We start from the raw sequence: 18,417 nt of genomic DNA, 5'->3' as shown, positions 1-18,417 counted from the left end.
TAAAAATGAGTTACTCAATAAGATCTCTTGAAGTCAGAACGTGGTTCTGTTTGAGAGTGATCAAAGAGAAAAGAGATTAAGAAATCAGAATCCCATGATTGAGGTCATTCCTTATAGCTGCTACTCAACTGAACAACCTCATTCTTCCCATTAATTTGTATCTCTATATCTCTATATTTTGCTCCTGAAGAACAGATCATCACTCACTGTCAGTAGACAAGGAAACTTCTCAATCATCATATACTTTTTCCCTATGATTGTTATTCATTTCCAGGTCATTCAGATTAATTCTGTCTAAATTATTATTGTCTGATCTCTTGTTTTCCTTTCTCTGAATGTGGCCACATTTGCTGTATTACTTTTAAAATATATTGTATTTTGACTACACAATTATTTTTTATTCATTTAAAAATAGTTTTATCAAAATTGTCTTTGCTAGAACTGGAACTTTTCCTTTTTACGAATTGACTATAAGATGTTTCTTGACTGATTGATAATTAAGCACTCCATCAGCCAATTTTCTGGACAAATGATTTTAGCTGTTCATCAAAATAACACATGAAAAATAAGTTTCTAACACTTTTGTCTAACTCACTCCCTAAATGTATCATTTTCAAATTTTTCTTTAAAAAGTTTTTAGTTTTTTTTGTCCATCCACAATCTGGGTAATGCTCCTTCATCTTGTAAAATCACCAATTATTTGTTCTTTTATCTCCATTATGAAAAGAAATTTTATGCAGCAACTTTTGCTCAGGAATTCACTAGCTTAGTCAAAAAAATATCTAGCTGCATTTTATTCAAGTAGATGAATATATTTACCGGTATACATATAATATACACGTGGATTTTTCTTTCAGAATCTTGTCTTTTCTTTATAATAGTCCCTTAGACTTCCACATAATTCTAATCAACTGGTTATTTCCCAGCAGCCCTAAGCAGTGTCAACAACATATTTAGATTTTAATTTAGCAGAGTATGGAAGTTTTAGAGTTATCATTTCTTCTACAAACTCCATAGGGATTTATTGCCAAATTTGCAGCTTCAAGAACCCTTCAGCCCTCTTTGCTGATTTAACAGTTCTTATCTAGGTCAAAGATATCTCTTGGATTTCTATATAGTATCATGGTTTATTTCAAAATTTATTATTGGATCAGTCTGTTTTTATTTCCTTCACCATAGCCAAGTATTGTCCTGTAATTTGTACAGAATGTCATAGTTTTAGATAATTTAGAACAATTATTTTCCCTTTCTATCCTATTTACCTGTGATATTTGTGTTGAATTTGCTGGTCTGTTATAATCTACTGTCATAATCTAGAAATTATTAGGAATTAAATCAAATTATATTATCTTGGTCAAAGAAAAAAGACATAAACAGAAAATCATCAATATAATCTTAGAAAATTGATGCCTAAGAGCTACATTCAAGAATCTCTTTTATTCTCTTACATTAATTTCCCACATTTCCTATATGGAGCTCAAAATATGCATGAAATCACTTCTGACTCTATCCTCACAGCACCAATTTTGGGAGTTAGTCTTGGCTAAGAAAATTAATGTCAAAACTCATCCAATGAGATTTATGGTAACTAGAAACTTAAACATGGCTGTCCTGAATCCAATCCAACATATTAATTCATATGAAAAAGATACCAAACCCTAACCCAAACCCTTTTTGTAACTTAATCTTTTTTTTAAAGGGGGGGGGGTTACATAGGAAACCTCAAAGAAGTATTTTCTCCAGGAAGTTAGTGTCCATTTCAACCCACTCATCAATTGAAGGACAGTTCTTTACAAGACAAGGAAAACTGAAAATATTTTTGTGGGCACCCACTTTGGAGGCTGAAAGCCCTTCTGAATCACAACACCAATAGTTTAAAAGGACGACAAGACTTCATTTGTCATTTGTTAGCTGTCAGTGAGATGTTCTCACTTGGACAAGAGGATGATGTCCAATAGAAAAGAAAGGACAAGAAGGTTTAAATCATCATTTGTGACAAGAGGATGATGTTTACTATACTTAAGAAGAAATGGTTCTTTGCCAAACCACAATATTCCATAACTGGCAGCAGCCATTTCAAACACACTTATAGCATTGTTGCCCTAGGATTAAAGTCTTAATTTTCTTGGAAAGTAAGCATTGAAGAATGAAGGGCCAGATTAAAGTCTTTAGAACCACAACAAGCCCATGAATAGCAGCACTATCCACAATGTGCAGTTCCCATAATATAATTGTAGACCCATCGTCAGGTGCAAATAACCAAGAAGAATCCTAGAACACAGAATGATAAAGTTGGAAGAGACCTTGGAGGTTTTCTGGCCCAAGTTCCTCCTATGTCAGGTGCCCCTATACCATTAGAGACAAATGGCTGTCCAATCTCTTCTTGAAAACCTCCAGTGATGGAGCACCCACAACTTCCAGATGCAAACTCTTCATTTGATTAATCCTTTTCACTGTCAGAAAATTTCTCCTTAATTATACATTGAATCTCTTTTTAATGACCTTCCACTTGTTACTTCTTGTCCAGCCTTCAGCTGCTTGGAAGAATAAATTGACTCCCTCTTCTTTGTGACAGCCCCTCAAGGAATGAAAAACTGCTATCATATCACTCATAGTCTTCCTCTTTATTAGATGGGACATATCAAGTTCCTTCTTCTTTCATCATTTGATTTAGTCTCCAGACTCCTTACATTCTTTGTTGCTGTCATCTCATCTCACCTAGATTTCATTCACAGTTACTACTGTTGAGCCAGGTATCACCCAGTCTATATCTGTGAATTTGGTTTTTCTTGCCTCTGTGTAAAGTATTACTTTTCTAACCACTGAATTTTGTTTGATAAGACCCGGTGTTCGAGTCTGTCATGGTTTTTCTGAATCTTGAGCTCATCTTCTAAGTTTTGGCTGTTCCCCTCAGGTTGGCGCTTCCTGTAAATTTGATGAGTTCCCCTTCTATTCATTCATCTAAATTATTTATGAAGATGTACTCGGCCTAAGTCAGAATTTGGGTTACCCCACTGAATACTTTCTGCCATATAGATGTAGTTCCATTGAGAACTATCTGCTGAGTGTGGTTTGTCAGTCAGTTGCAAATCCATCTGGTGGTGGTACTAATTATACCACTTTGTTCAATCTTTCCAAGTGATAAGCTGTAATCCACTTTGTAAAATGCCATACTGAAGTCTAGTAAAACTATGTCTGCAGTGTTTCCTTAGCCACTGAATTGGTCACTTTGTCAAAGAAAAAAATTAAGGTTTTTTGACAAACCCATGGTGGCTTCTATTAAGTGTGGAAGGAATTGAGGGTCAGCTATACTGGGCTTAATTCTTATAACAGAGGTGGAATGATAGGGGGAATTGAAGTTGCCGGAACTTTGGCAGAGAGTGACTGTCATGTTGGAATTCAACACAATGCAGGCACAATTAAACAAAACCATTGAATTCAAAGCACACTGTTGCCATTGTAAAGATGAATTAACTAATGGTAAACACTAAATTGATACTAGAAAAGGGTCAATGAAATTCATGGAAGGCTGGGCTTGGCAATGCAAGAACTCCAAACTGATGTCACATTTAATTCCATTCTCCAGCTTTGTCTGTTCTTCTCCTACATCTATATGATTTATGGCCGCATGTTTTCTTCTTGATTTCTGGTTTATGTTTAGATTCCACAACCACCACCCCACCTTTATTATTTTTATAATAAAGTCAAGGTGGTGAACATTCCTTATATTCTTTCGTTGTCCTATTTTCCATAGCAACATTGTTGGGGAACCTTATGTGTTTTGTTGGGCTAACAAAGAAGCTCAAAGTCACCCAACTGGCTTTTATGCCTTAAATGGGCTCACAGTCTCCTGGTTTCTATACCAGCATCTTTACCACTATACCAACTGGCTCTTTATGACTTCATTTATTATTCATTTTGCTAATGAATTTCTCCCCAAATTCTAACCACCACCAACAAGGTCCAGCAAATTTCATGTGTTTTGACTGCAGCTATGGACATCTGCAGGGATGTCCATAGCTGTTGGTAAGAGAGTGTCAAGATGATTGTGACAAAGTCATGTCTCTTATATTGGCAGGTCAAATGTGTGCATTCTTGACTGACACTAATTCTTATGTTGTATAAACCACATTATGACCCTTTACAGCTTTGGAAGATAAAATTAAAATAAGCAGAGAAAGCAAAGAATTAAAGAGACAGATCAGGGAAGAAAATGGTTTCTTTCCAAATTCTCCTTGGCATTAATCTCCTTTTAATCTCCTTTAATTTCATTTTGTCTGTTTTTTTTCAATCAGATGCTGGTAAGAGACAAAACAAAACAACTGTGAAACAATTATTATGCTTAATCTTTTGGTAATCGGGTTTTTTTGTGGTTGTTGTTGTTGGTTAAACTTTGGTGAGATTCACAGCCTTTGGGGCTGCTTGACAGCTCAACAGCTGTAGTCCTAACCAAGGACCTAGAAATGATTATTATTGTTGCTATTATTATTATCGCAACAACAGATTTGTTTCACAGCGGCCAGTTGTTTTGCCAGATTTGGCATTGGTTACTAGTGGGGCCCCACCCAGGGGCATAAGACGTCGTAACATATTTTCGTAATATGCGTGCAGATCCAAGCAGTGCGGCTTTTTGCATTTGACTGATGGTGATTTTGTCAATTTTTAACTGTTTTAAATGTAATTCCAGTGCTTTTGGAATAGCACCCAGTGTGCCAATTACCACTGGAATTACCACTGCTGGTTTGTGCCATAGTTGTTGAATTTCAATTTTTAAGTCCTGGTATTTTGCGATTTTTTCATGTTCCTTCTCGGCAACCCTGCTATCACCTGGTATTGCGATGTCTATGATTGTGACCTTATTTTTCCTCAACCAGTGTGATGTCTGGTGTATTATGCAACAGTATTTTGTCCGTTTGTATACGGAAATCCCACAAGATCTTGACCATCTGATTTTCAGTGACTTTTTCAGGCTGATGTTCCCACCAGTTTGTTGCTGTTTTAATATTATAATTTTTGCACAAATTCCAATGGATCATTTGTGCTACTGAATTGTGCCGCAATTTATAATCAGTCTGCGTGATTTTTTTACAGCAGCTGAGCATGTGATCAACAGTTTTATCAGCTTCTTTGCAAAGTCTGCATTTGGCATCATCAGAGGATTTTTCGATTTTGGCCTTAATTGCATTTGTATGAATAGCTTGTTCTTGCGCAGCCAGGATTAGTGACTCTGTTTCTTTCTTTAATGTACCTGTTGTTAACCATAACTAAGTTTGTTCACTGTCCACTTTATCTTTTATTTTTTCCAGAAATTGGCCATGCAGTGCTTTGTTCTGCCAACTCTCCATTCTTGATTTTATCACATCTTTTCTGTATTCTTGTTTTGTCTGTTGGGCCTTCAGTAGATTTTTGTTTTACAATCTCTACAGTTTCATTGATGTTTCTTGTATCCAATCTATATCTTTTGATTAGCTGATCTATGATTTTGCTGTTTGTAAACCGTTGCCCATGCATGTTCTTTAAAAAGAGCCGAGGTGGCGCAGTGGTTAGAGTGCTGTACTGCAGCCACTTCAGCTGACTGTTATCTGCAGTTCGGCTGTTCAAATCTCACCGGCTCAGGGTTGATTCAGCCTTCCATCCTTCCGAGGTGGGTAAAATGAGGACCCAGACTGTGGGGACGATATGCTGATTCTGTAAACCGCTTAGAGAGGGCTGAAAGCCCTATGAAGCGGTATATAAGTCTAACTGCTATTGCTATTGCTATTTAAGTTGCTAGCATCTGCCCTTAATTTTTTGATTTTTTGTTCTAATCGGATTTTCCACTTTGGCTTTGATGTTTTTTCCATTGTGTGACTAGGTGCTTTGATTTTAATGCCAAGTTCTTTAGTGACTATTACAGCTGCACTGTACATTAACTTATTTGTTTCCAAGATGGATTCTGGTTTGATTGTTGAAAGCACTGCATTAACCATTTTCATAATAAGGGCCAAAATTTTCTTAGCCACAGTTTTTAATGATGGTAAACATTGTGTTTCCTCATTAGACAGAAAATGCTCCATGATCTTGTCCTTCCATTCTTTTTGTTTTTGAGTTAGTTCATCAGTTGGCTCAATGATATCTGGTTCTGGTGGTAATGTTGTTATTTCCTCCCCGACATCTTCTTCTGGAAGTTCTACTACAATGTCTTTAGTTGTGTCTTGAGTATTGGTTGTTTCCGCTTGTGATGTTGTTTTTTTATTTTTGCAAATTGCCTGAATTTCCTCAAGTTCAACTTCACTAAATGCTTTATTTCGTATAATAAATCACCTTTGATCTGCTAGTCGTTGTTCACTAACATTTGAATCTGGATATTGTTGTTTCCATTATTTATACATTTGCTTTAAATAGCCTCTTTTTCTGGCTCTGAGTTGTAATAATAGGCCATTATGGCACGGTTTTCATCTGCACTATATTTTTGTCATTTTGTTGGCTGGTCCACTGGTAGCCCACTTCTCGATGGATGCCCAGGGACCTCAACATCTGCCGCGGCCCTTGTTAATCCACGTGATGACCGATGCGGTATAGACTTTTTATTTGTTTCTTTCACCATGTTATATGGGTTGGCATTTTTTTTTTAATGGGTTGGCAACCTGATCCCAACCCTCCTTTCTCATCCGGGCTTGGGACCAGCAATGACGGAGTTGTTGTTGTTTTTGTTGTTGTTGTTGTTGTTGTTGTTGTTTTGTTATTATTATTATTATTATTATTATTATTATTATTATTATTATTGATGCAGGCTTTCCTACTGTCAAGCTATTATATTATAATGCTGATATTAATGCTATTTTAAAGCAGCTATTGCTTATGAATATTGTGGGGTCCTTTCTTCTTGCGGACATTTCATTAACACATTAGATAATATCATCAATTTTATTGTTGGCTGGTTCCACAGAATATAGAATCATCATGATTGAAGGGACCTCAGAGGTCTTGTAGTCCGATTACCTGCTGAAGTCACGAGTCTTATACCATCCCAGTCAAATCTCCAGTGAACGTTCATTCGATTGATTAATTGTTCTCATTGTCAGAAAATTTATCCTTACTTTTAGTTTGGATCTCTCTTTAATAAGTCAATGCCCTCTTCACTATGATAGCCCCACAATTACTTTTAAGACACTTATCCTGTCCCCCTTAATCTTTCTCTTTAATATGTTAGACATATGTAGCTCCCATAACCATTTTCCCCTTCAGAAAAAGGTTAGATCAATTCATAGAAGTGATGGAAATAATCATGTAACCTTACCTGGCACAGTGCATGTTTACAAAACTTTCATATGACTTGTGATGGCATTTCATTGCCTTTTTGGATATGGTCCCAATCCTTGAAAAACAAATATAAAACATTTAGCAGAGTAAATCTCATCCATGCCAAGAACCTGTAATAATAAATAGACATTGTGACATTTAGCTTTCTCATGACAGGAATTAGAAAATAATAGGAGGACATATTTACCCTAATCACTTCCGCAAAGGAAACATTTGAACAGAATGAAGAAGCTAAAGCCCTTATTTATATTTTATTGCCTTTTTTCCCTGGCACTTGATGGCATCTTATAGTCTTATCTAATGGTCCAGCTCTGGATCAAAAAATAAGAATCCTAAATATCCTGAATCACCAAAGCTTTTCTTAAGATTTTAGCATTTATAATTAGGATTTCACAAATTAGTGTTCCTCAGATAACTCTTCAGATTTCAACTTAAAAAAGAAATGGAAGACTGCACTTTGATTCGAATTGTGACTCCATGGCCACCTTCTCACCCTTGAAAGCAGCAAGAATCCCGCTGCCAACTATGGTCCATCTCCCACTACTTATTGTAGTGTGTTCTACAGGGGCTTCCCTTGAAGAGTATTTGGAAGGTACCTTTGAAGAGTATTTGGAAGCAACAATTTGTCCAGTTTTGGTGTGGATCATTTTGGAGGCTCCTTGGATATCATATGTAACACCTTGTTACAAGAGCTGCACTGATCTGTTTCTGGGTGCAATTAAGAATGTTGATTATTATCTTTAAAGTCATTCAGTTCATGGATCTAGAATATCTACAGAATCATCTTCCCCCAAAACTTTCCCCACTCACGCTGGCAGAAGGTGGTTTCTGCAGATCCTTCTGCCAAGGAATTTCAGTTGGTGGGATCCAGAAGAAGAACGTTTTCTGCCATTGCTCCTCCCCTTCAGAACATCTTGCTACAGGAGATAACATTCACTCACTTTCTTTTGTCTCTCAGGCAAAACCTTAAAATGTCGCTATGATGGCTTATCCTCGTACCTTGGAGGAAGCTAACTATCTTGAAGCGTACCTTGGAGGAAGCTAACTATCTTGACCCCTTCCAGTCTGGCTTCAGACCCGGTTACAGCACAGAAACCGCTTTGGTCGCATTGACTGATGATCTCTGGAGAGCTAGGGATGGAGGCCATGCTTCCATCCTAGTTCTCCTGGACCTCTCAGCGGCTTTCGATACCATCGACCATGGTATCCTTCTGCGACGACTGCGGGAGATAGGGGTGGGCGGCACTGTCTTGCAGTGGTTCTCCTCCTATCTCTCGGACAGGTCGCAGTCGGTGTTAGTGGGGGGGCAGAGATCGTCCCTGAGGCCCCTAACTTATGGGGTGCCACAGGGGTCGGTCCTATCCCCCCTACTATTTAACATTTACATGAAACCACTGGGCGAGATCATCCGAAGGCACGGGATAAAATATCACCAATATGCGGACGATACACAGTTGTATCTGTCCGCCCCGTGCCAACTCAATGAAGCGGTGGACGTGATGAACCGGGGACTGGAAGCCGTTAAAGACTGGATGAGAGCAAACAAGCTGATACTCAACCCAGACAAGACCGAGTGGCTGTTGTGTTTCCCTCCCAAAAACTTGACCACCATACCATCACTCAGGCTGGGGGGACAAAATTTAAACCCCTCAGAAAGGGCCCGCAACTTGGGAGTCCTCCTGGATTCACAGCTAACTTTTGACCACCATCTCTCAGCTGTGACCAGGGGGGCATTTGCCCAGGTTCGCCTGGTGCGCCAGTTGCGGCCCTACCTGAATCGGGAGGCCCTCACAACAGTCACTCGAGCCCTTGTGATCTCTAGGCTGGAATACTGTAATGTGCTCTACATGGGGCTGCCCTTGAAGAGCATCCGAAGACTACAGCTAGTCCAGAATGCGGCCGCGCGAGTGATCGTGGGCGCACCACGGTTCGCCCACATAACACCGATCCTCCGTGAGCTGCACTGGCTACCTGTTGGTCTCCGGGTGCACTTCAAGGTCCTACTAACCACCTATAAAGCGCTCCATGGTAGTGGATCTGGCTATTTGAGAGACCGCCTTCTGCCAATTACCTCCCTGCGTCCCATCAGATCGCATAGAGTTGGCCTCCTCCGTATTCCATCCGCCAGTCAGTGCCGACTGGCGACTACTCGGAGGAGAGCCTTCTCTGTTGCGGCTCCGACACTATGGAACAATCTCCCCGTGGAGATTCGTACCCTCACCACCGTCCAGGCCTTCCGCATAGCCCTCAAGAACTGGCTAACCCGTCAGGCCTGGGGATAATCTTATTTCGCCCCTCCCGAATGCTGAGTGAATGTTGAGTTTTATTGTCTAATTTACTTTGTGCACATTTCTTTTTTCGTATTGTCCTACACTCCCCTTCCTTTTTGATTGTAAGCCGCCCTGAGTCCCCTCAGGGAAAAGGGCGGCCTATAAATAAATAAAATAAAACAAACAAACAAAAACAAACCTCTCCAAATCCCTGGGTTTATTATTATTATTTTTGTTTAATTTTTTAGTTTAATGTTCTTATATTTATAATTGTCAAATGTTTTGAGTTTTATCTTTTAAGTTGCTCAGAGTCGCCTTTAACCATGAGATGGGTATGAAATGAATGAATGAATGAATGGATAGAGAGAGAGATAGATAGATAGATAGATAGATAGATAGATAGATAGATAGATAGATTTATCCAAATTTGAGTCCTAGATGTTGGAAATGTAAACATTAACATGGGTTATGTTAGATATCCCCCCCCCCACTGACAGGGGTTTCCACCAAGGTCCTCTGTTCCGGCTGAAACAGAGGTTGAATCCCATTGGTCAGTGACCCAAACCAGGGGCTTGGAAGAAGTACCCACACGAGTCAGAAGGAGATGATAGAATCACCAATCTCACATCTGCTACACAAAGCAGCCCCAGGCGCCCCAAAAAGCTGAAAGCCATTGTCCTCATCAAGGACTCTCCATGCGAAATGGAGATCAACACTGGGTCATCACTGACCATAATCCCATGGACAGTCCTAAAGCAAGTGATCCTCAACTTACAAAAGTGACACCTCAGAAGCCCCAACATCTGCCTGCACGACTACCAGGGGAACCAGGTCCCCATCGTGGCCCAAGGTACCTTCTGGGTAAACTACAAACAATTCTGTGAAACCTCTCTGTGAGGGTGGTCAGCGGAAACCTTCAGAGCTTACTGGGGTTTTATTGGTTCCAAGCTTTGGGGATGGAAGTAACCAGAGTCAACTTCGTGGGGGAGGACACCGCTGAAGCCCTCTTTAAGGAATTCAAGGACGTTTTCAGCACCAGTCTGGGTAAGTACAAAGGAACCCCAATTTCCTTTAGTTTTGACCCCAAAATAGCCACAATTAGGCTAAAACCCAGGAGAGTACCTTTCGCTCTCCATACAAAAATTGACAAAGAAATTGATAAACTTGTAAGCCAGGGCATCTTAGAGCCAGTCGATCACGCATGCCAATTGTGACACCTTTCAAGCCTGACGGGTCTGTTCGCATCTGCACAATTAATAAAGCACTACAATAAAGCGCCTACCCTGTACCTATTGTACAGCACCTAATGCATTCGCTTGGCCCAGGAAAAATCTTTGCAAAATTGGATATGGTGCATACCAACAATTTGCCTGTAGATGGTGCTACCATGCAGGCCCAAACCCTTGTGACACACAGGGGTGCATTTAAATGCCACTGCCTGCAATTTGGCATTAGTATCGCCCCCAGACTGTTCCAAAACATCATGGAACGACTTTTGCAGGGGATCCCAGTAGTCTTCCTCTATTTCAGCGACATCTTGATATCGGCTGCAAATGAAGAGCAATTTTTAAAATGCGTACGTACAGTTTTGGCTAGAATCAGAGACAAGGGGTTCCGCCTCAAAAAAGCAAAATGTCAAATCAATGTACCCAAAGTCGAATTCCTAGGGTACATGATCGATGGGTCTAGGATCCACCTGACCTCACAAAAAATTAAAGTTATTAAGGACGCCCCCACACCTCGCAATCAGACCGAATTGCAGGCATTCCTCAGGCTCCTTAATTTCTACAGTGTCTTTCTCAAACAGAAAGCCACTGTTACTGAGCCACTACATTGCCTCCTAGCAAAGAACATGAAATCGTCCTGGGGCAAAACTGAAGCCACTGCATTTGCCGCAGTAAAACAACTCTTGTCAGTGGATTCTTTCCTAGTACAATATAGCCAGACCCTGCCTTTGGTGGTGACCTGTGATGCCTCCGCTTTAGGTGTCAGCACTGTCCTCAACCGCCGTATGCCCAAAGTAACCGAAGCCCACATTGCGTTTTACTCCAGGACATTGTCTGCCGCAGAGCAGAACTACAGCCAACTGTAGGCTTTGGCTGCAGTGGGTGGAGTAAAGAGATTCCACGAATATCTCTACTGCCGGGACTTCGAACTGATTACCAACCACAAACCATTGTTGAGGTTACTGGCTGGGGATTTTCCCACCCCAGTATCATTATCCCTCCGAATGATCACATGGACCGGGCTCCATTTTAGGGCATGCGGATACCTTGAGCCACTCCCCATTGCCCAAAGACCTCGCCGACCCCACCCCTGAGACCATGGTCCTCCTCATTGACTGCCTGGAAACCGGACCCATCTCATCTAGTGATGTTACACGCCACTCTGCAAAGGACCTCATAATAAAGCAAATTTTGAATTGGGTGTGGAGGGGGTGGCCCAAGAGGCCTGTTGGGGCTGATTTCAAAATGTATTGTGCCAAACGTGATAAACTGTCGGTTATTAATGGGTGTTTGCTGTGGGGAAACCAGGTAATCATTCCCAACCAACTGTGCATTGCAGTATTACAAGCATTACATATAGGGCATACTAGAATCGTCAGGATGACGTCTCTAGCAAGGAGTTACGTTTGGTGGCCTAACATGGACAGGGAGATCGAAGAATGGGTGGCTACATGCATGTCCTGTCAGGAGTCCAGACCGGCTCCCCCAGAAGCACCCGCTAAGGAGTGGGAGTGACCACAAGCACCATAGTCCAGAGTACACATTGACTTCACTGGACCAGTTCATGGCCAGTTCATAGTTGTGGACGCTTATTCAAAATGGTTAAAAGTAGTCCTGATGAATTCTACTACAGCGGAATCGGTCATCAAGGTACTACAGACACTTTTCTCCATGCATGGCCTGCCTGATGTCCTAGTCTTTGACAAATGGCCCAATTCACGGCTATGCCATTCAAGACCTGTTTGAGCCATTTCATCCAGCCAATGATCAGGCAGAGAGAATGGTAAGATCCGCAAAAGAGGCCCTCAATAGATGGGCCCAGGTGATTGGCAAACACGAATTGACCACTAACTACTAATTCAACACATCACACCCAGTGCTACCACTGGGAGAAGCTCCTATGAACTCCTCTTGGGCTACCACCTAAGGTATCACTTGAGGTGTAATAGTTTGGATGTAGCAAACACCCCCTGACTCCACAAGCAAGGTTAGGTCTTTTACCATAGGAGATTCGGTATACGCACACAACTACACCGGGGGAACATTGTGGATTCCTGCAACCGTAATTGGAATTACCAGTCCTCGGTCATACACAGTAGAACTCGACGGTAGAAATTGGAGAAGGCATATAAACCAACTCCGTAGCCGCATATCCAACTCAGTGCTTCGACAACCAACAGTAATTCCTGCACGAACCAGTCAAAATCTCACAAAACATAATAGCATTCTTCCCAAGTCCAACTCAAGCCCGAGAATAGACTTATCTCACTTCGACCCAGGTCTGCAACGATCTCTAAGCAACTCCATAAGCCCCAGTCACACCCTGTGAAAAGTTCCAGGTGATTCCATCGGGCAGAACTGCAGAACAAACAGGTCCATCTGACTTGTTCGAAGGAACCACCAAAACTGAATTGCGCAGGTCAGGCAGAGCTATGCAAAACCCTGCCTAACTGCATGACTATGTCACCAGTTAGATTGTTCCATCCTAGAGGGGAGGGGTGTTAAGATATTCCCCCCCACTGACAGAGGTTTCCAGCAGGGTCCTCTGTTCCAGTGGGAACAGAGGTTGAATCCCATTGGTCAAGAGGTCTGACAGATTCCTTTAAAAGGGGATGCTGCCCGACCATTCTCTAGCCGGATGTTTATTTGACTTGCAATAAAAAGCTGTTGTTACTGAAGTCTTTGTGTGCCTCCTTTACCCAATCTAACAGGTTATACTTTCATATGTGGTGGAGTTGTCCAGAAGCGAGGAAATATTGGAGTAAAATAAGAATTTGTTTGCCAGAAATAACAGGCCTTCAAATCCAATTTAAACCAGAGATGTTTTTGCTAGGAATAATTAGAGGAACATTTACAAAGCAAATCAATTATATCATAATTCATATGCTGACAGCAGCAAGAATAGCTTTTGTCCAAAACTGGAAAATAGACAGCATACCCTCCGAAAACATGATAATTAAATAAATAATGGACTGTGCAGAAATAGTTAAATTCATGCTCAAACTGCAAGATAAAGAACAAAAAGAATACTATACAGAATGGGACAGATGGTATCAGTGGTTAGAGAATAGGAATAACCAATGAAAATAAAATATTGATATATGTAAATATTAAATTATAAAAATTATAAATGTAAAGAGGAAAGTGCAAATAAAAACGAATGGAAAGTATGTAAGATGCTAAACAAAAGGGGATATACCTTAGAAATGGGAAGAATTGATGTTAAATTTGGTTTTTATGTTTTGTATTATAAAAAGCTTAAAATTTATTAAAAAAATGGAGCTCATGAGGGCCTTGTACTCCATTTTCACTGGCAGAAGGTTGCAGTAAGCTGTCACAGGTGAAAATGGAGCTCAGGAACCTGTTTTCGCTGGCAGATCGCTTAAGCTGCCACAAATGCCCTCTGACACAAGTGACATCATGCTACCCACACTCACCCTGCCCACCCTCACCCTGCCCCCCCCCCCGAAGTCTAACAAAACCCTGATGCAGCCCTCAGTGAAATCGAGTGTGACACACCTGTCCTAAAGCCTATTTCTGGATGTGTTGGTTGGTTAGGATTTGGGAAGGCTGCAGCTCTGGAAGATTGTAATCGAAAACATCAGGAATATGTTGAGGAAAGTCATTCTAGCTCCTGTCAGAGAGTAAATCCTTCCATCTTGATTGTCAAGGGGGTTAATTCGTTGAGAAATACTCAAGCTTTTGGAGTCAAACATTGGTTGGCTTGGTACAAGGTGGAATTAGGGCAACACAATGGGATATAATGAGATAAAGACTAATTTAATTCTACACAAATTCAATTCATTAAATGGAATTCATAGGATCATTGCCCCCTTCTATCAAATTATAATATGCAGAGGGGGGGAATCAAAATGAAAGTCATTAATGGCTACATCTGGCAGTTTTGAAACTGAGCCTACAATTCAAGGAGAATTAGTTTATGAAAAGGTTTCTCTGCCATCGTCATTTTTAAAAATATTGCTTCACTGGTGCATTTACTTAGCAGTAGTTCCTGCTGAGTTCAATAGGACTTACCTATGAGTAAAAACATGTGCAGAATCATCATCTTGGAATGGAAGCAAAGAGAACCACGAGCTATAGCTATTTCTTGAGGAATACCTGAAGTCATGAAAACCTGTTCCACAATTCACTAGGCTTTGCCATTGTTGTGCATATACAGCTAGTTTATATTTTACAATTATTTCATGACTCAGTGTCATCATTTTACAAGATAGACTCCACAGTTTTATCTGATTCATTGCAGTTTGAATAGCAATAGCAATAGCAATAGCAGTTAGACTTATATACCGCTTCATAGGGCTTTCAGCCCTCTCTAAGCGGTTTACAGAGTCAGCATATTGCCCGCAACAACAATCCGGGTCCTCATTTTACCCACCTCGGAAGGATGGAAGGCTGAGTCAACCTTGAGCCGGTGAGATTTGAACCGCTGAACTGCAGATAGCAGTCAGCTGAAGTGGCCTGCAGTACTGCACCCTAACCACTGCACCACCTTGGCTCTTCTGTGGCTTTGAAAATCTTCAAAGCCACAGAAGATGAGTAGAAGAACAGCATAAGTGAAGAAGGTTTAGAAAAATGTTTATCTGCATCACAATGCTTATTGTAACACACACACTTTTTTGTAATTTTGATTCAAAGATGCTTGAAAAATCTTGGTGCTCATTAAAGACGATCAGAAGGTCTGCAAAATGAGAAATATTTTGATTACCTTCTTACCTTTATCGCCCATTTCAAATCGCAAGGAATAAAATCAGAAATTTCCCTTGATATTATAGGTAGCTTCCAACATATGATCACAATTGAGCCACAAATTTGTTATAATGCAGTACTGGAGGTACTGCAGGCTGTTTCTGCTGACTGCTTGCAATTTAGCAGTTCAAATCTCACCAGGATCAAGATTGACTCAGCCTTCCATCTTTCTGAGGTCGGTAAAATGAGGACCCAGATTATCGGGGCAAGAGGCTGACTCTGTAATCCACTTGGAGACGATTGTAAAGCATTTTGAAGCGATATAGAAGTCTTAGTGCTATGGCTACTGCTACAAGAAAGGGATCAAGGCTATGCCAAAATGACTTTTACATATATGGAAATTGTCAGGGAATTGGGCAGCAGGTGTCATGCTAAATAAATATCTTTTACATCAATGTATACAGAAAACTAGATATTCAGGCAAACAGGAGCCTCATGAGGTAAATCACAGACCACACAAGGCACACAGAAAAAAAAGGCGGAAAAAGGGAGACTCCCCCTCCCCCTTCACACCCATAGCAACCAATCACATTCCAATTTGCCTCATGCAAGAGCAATCGGCTTTAATTGTGTGTTGTGGCTCACTGCGCCATCCCCACAGCTCCAGTTACTAAATTTTAATGTCTTAACAAAAGCAAACAAAGATACATTTCTGAATAGGAGACTAAACTCTGTACTATCAAACAAGCCACATGACCTTCAGAGGAAAAGGTTTCCCATCCCTGCAGGAAGTTCAAGGATTGCCAGTCAGCTGCTATTGAGAGGAGCAAGTATATCATAGCAACTAAGGTGTTAAGTTTGGATTGTGGTGATCCAACTCGTCACTTATCATCAACCATGGATCACTATAAGGTTGTTGCTCTCTTACTCCAATTTATCACAAATGGTAATTATTGTAGAAATATAAAATGAGAAGAACCAGCCTTCTCCTGTTCTCTGACTTGAACTACTAAGAGAAAAGGAGTAATAAATGAATCCCCTCAGATCAATGGAGGGGTCCACCCCACATGGTGGCAGAGGGGCATGGTCTGTACCTCCATCAATCAATGAATTTTGGCTGATGCTGTCTAGGAGAAGAGCCTGTTTTGGCCCCTGCCTTTCATGATATTCTTTTACTGGAAGTGAGAATTGTACCCTCCTCTTTGGCCTTCTGAAAGGGCCTGAAAACCTGGTCCTAACTGGGGTTCAACATTCTGGGGGTGGCTGTTGGATTGATCCCATCTTTATTCATTTACTTAATGTTCCCCTCCTCTGATAGCTAGTTTGCTATTCTTATTAGTGTTAAGTCCTCACAGCTACGACTGCGGGGGTGTCCATCAAGGGGAGCAGCCATCCTATTGGATATGACGCGGCTGCCGGTTGGTCGGAGAATTGCAGCCAGCCGATTGGTTACCCCTCTGATAGGTCAGGTATAAAAAGCTGTCAGAGGAACCGAGAGTTGTTCTAGCTATTCTGCTGTTGTTCAATAAAATCAGTTGCATTTTAAACCGTCTCTGTTCTCATCAGTCACTCAGTACTGAGTAATTAGTTATTCCTCTTTCTTATTTTATTATGTACTAGTTTTAATATTTATAAGCTTCCCAGAATCATCTCTGGACAAGATGGGCAGCTCATGAATAACAATAAATTAATTTAGAATAATAAAATAAATAAAATAAAATTTAGCAATGAATACTCCAGAATCTAATGTATATTATCAAATACGTTCATGGTAGCGCAACATCTTCTTCATCGTAAAATTTACCATGTTGTTAAGAATGTGGTTGATACATTCAAGGCAATCTGATTTTGGACTATGAGAATCTGATATCCCTCAGTTCCAAATTATAAGACACTTGAAGTTTTTATATCACTTTTTAAGATCACAGAAAGACGAACACTAGGAAGAGATTGAATGTGTGCTTTTAAATAGCATTTTGTTGCTAAATGTTGCATGTGGTGGCTTTAATTGACCAAGTGAGTTACTCTTGCTAACTGATCCGGTCAGAGAAAGCAACTTATCCTTCAGGAGATAAGCTGTTCCATTTGGGTGATAAAATAGGATTTCTGTCTGGATATCATGAGGGTGAAGACCGATCCCCCCACTCTTGATTATTGATCACAGAAAGATCAATATTATTGATCTGATTATTGTAGATTGTTGAGATATGTAGATAAAACATATCTGAGTATGTTTTCACAACCCACAAAGTAATGGTGGAAGATTGCATGGAAGGGAATTCCTGCTCTGACAGAACTACTGAAAATTGGGGAAAATTTGCTGCTAGAGATGAAGTAACTACTTTAGGTGGCAGGCTTTCAATGCAGTTTGAAATCATATTTATTTAGCTAAGTTTCTCACCCAGTCTTGAGAACTATCATTTAGATTTTTCCACTGTAGGTTATTCATCCATCTTTCATAATTTCTGGGCTTCATCCTGGAAACTTTGCAATCAGACAGAGAGCCTGGTACCCAGTTTAAATGAATAAAGTGAGATTACATTTTTTTAAAAAAAAACCTTTCTAAGGCTTTGCTTTCCTGAAAATATGATTCTCACAGCAATGGATTATTAGAAAAAAGGAACGTTATTTATTGATTGGTTTTGGTGCCAGACTATCGAGGCTTTTGTACTGGACTTGTGAATTATCTGTTCACTTATAGTGACAGTTCACCCTACAGTATCAAAGTGAAACATTTTCAAGGAAAAAACAAGAAAGTCCAGTAACCTTTTGAAAAGCACACATGTTGCAATATGGGAAAGATTTATATTTAGAGACTCTTTCTGAACTAGATTGAGACAGATGACTGTGAATAAGGTAAATTGAACTTCTTTAATACCAGGAGATATTTCACGTAGAAGGTTTAACTCATG

This window comes from Thamnophis sirtalis, unplaced genomic scaffold, assembly GCF_051295495.1.
Source record: "Thamnophis sirtalis isolate CommonGarterSnake01/CBP01778 unplaced genomic scaffold, rThaSir2_p1.2 scaffold_2, whole genome shotgun sequence".
Taxonomy (NCBI): domain Eukaryota; kingdom Metazoa; phylum Chordata; class Lepidosauria; order Squamata; family Natricidae; genus Thamnophis; species Thamnophis sirtalis.
This window is presented reverse-complemented; position numbering follows the sequence as displayed.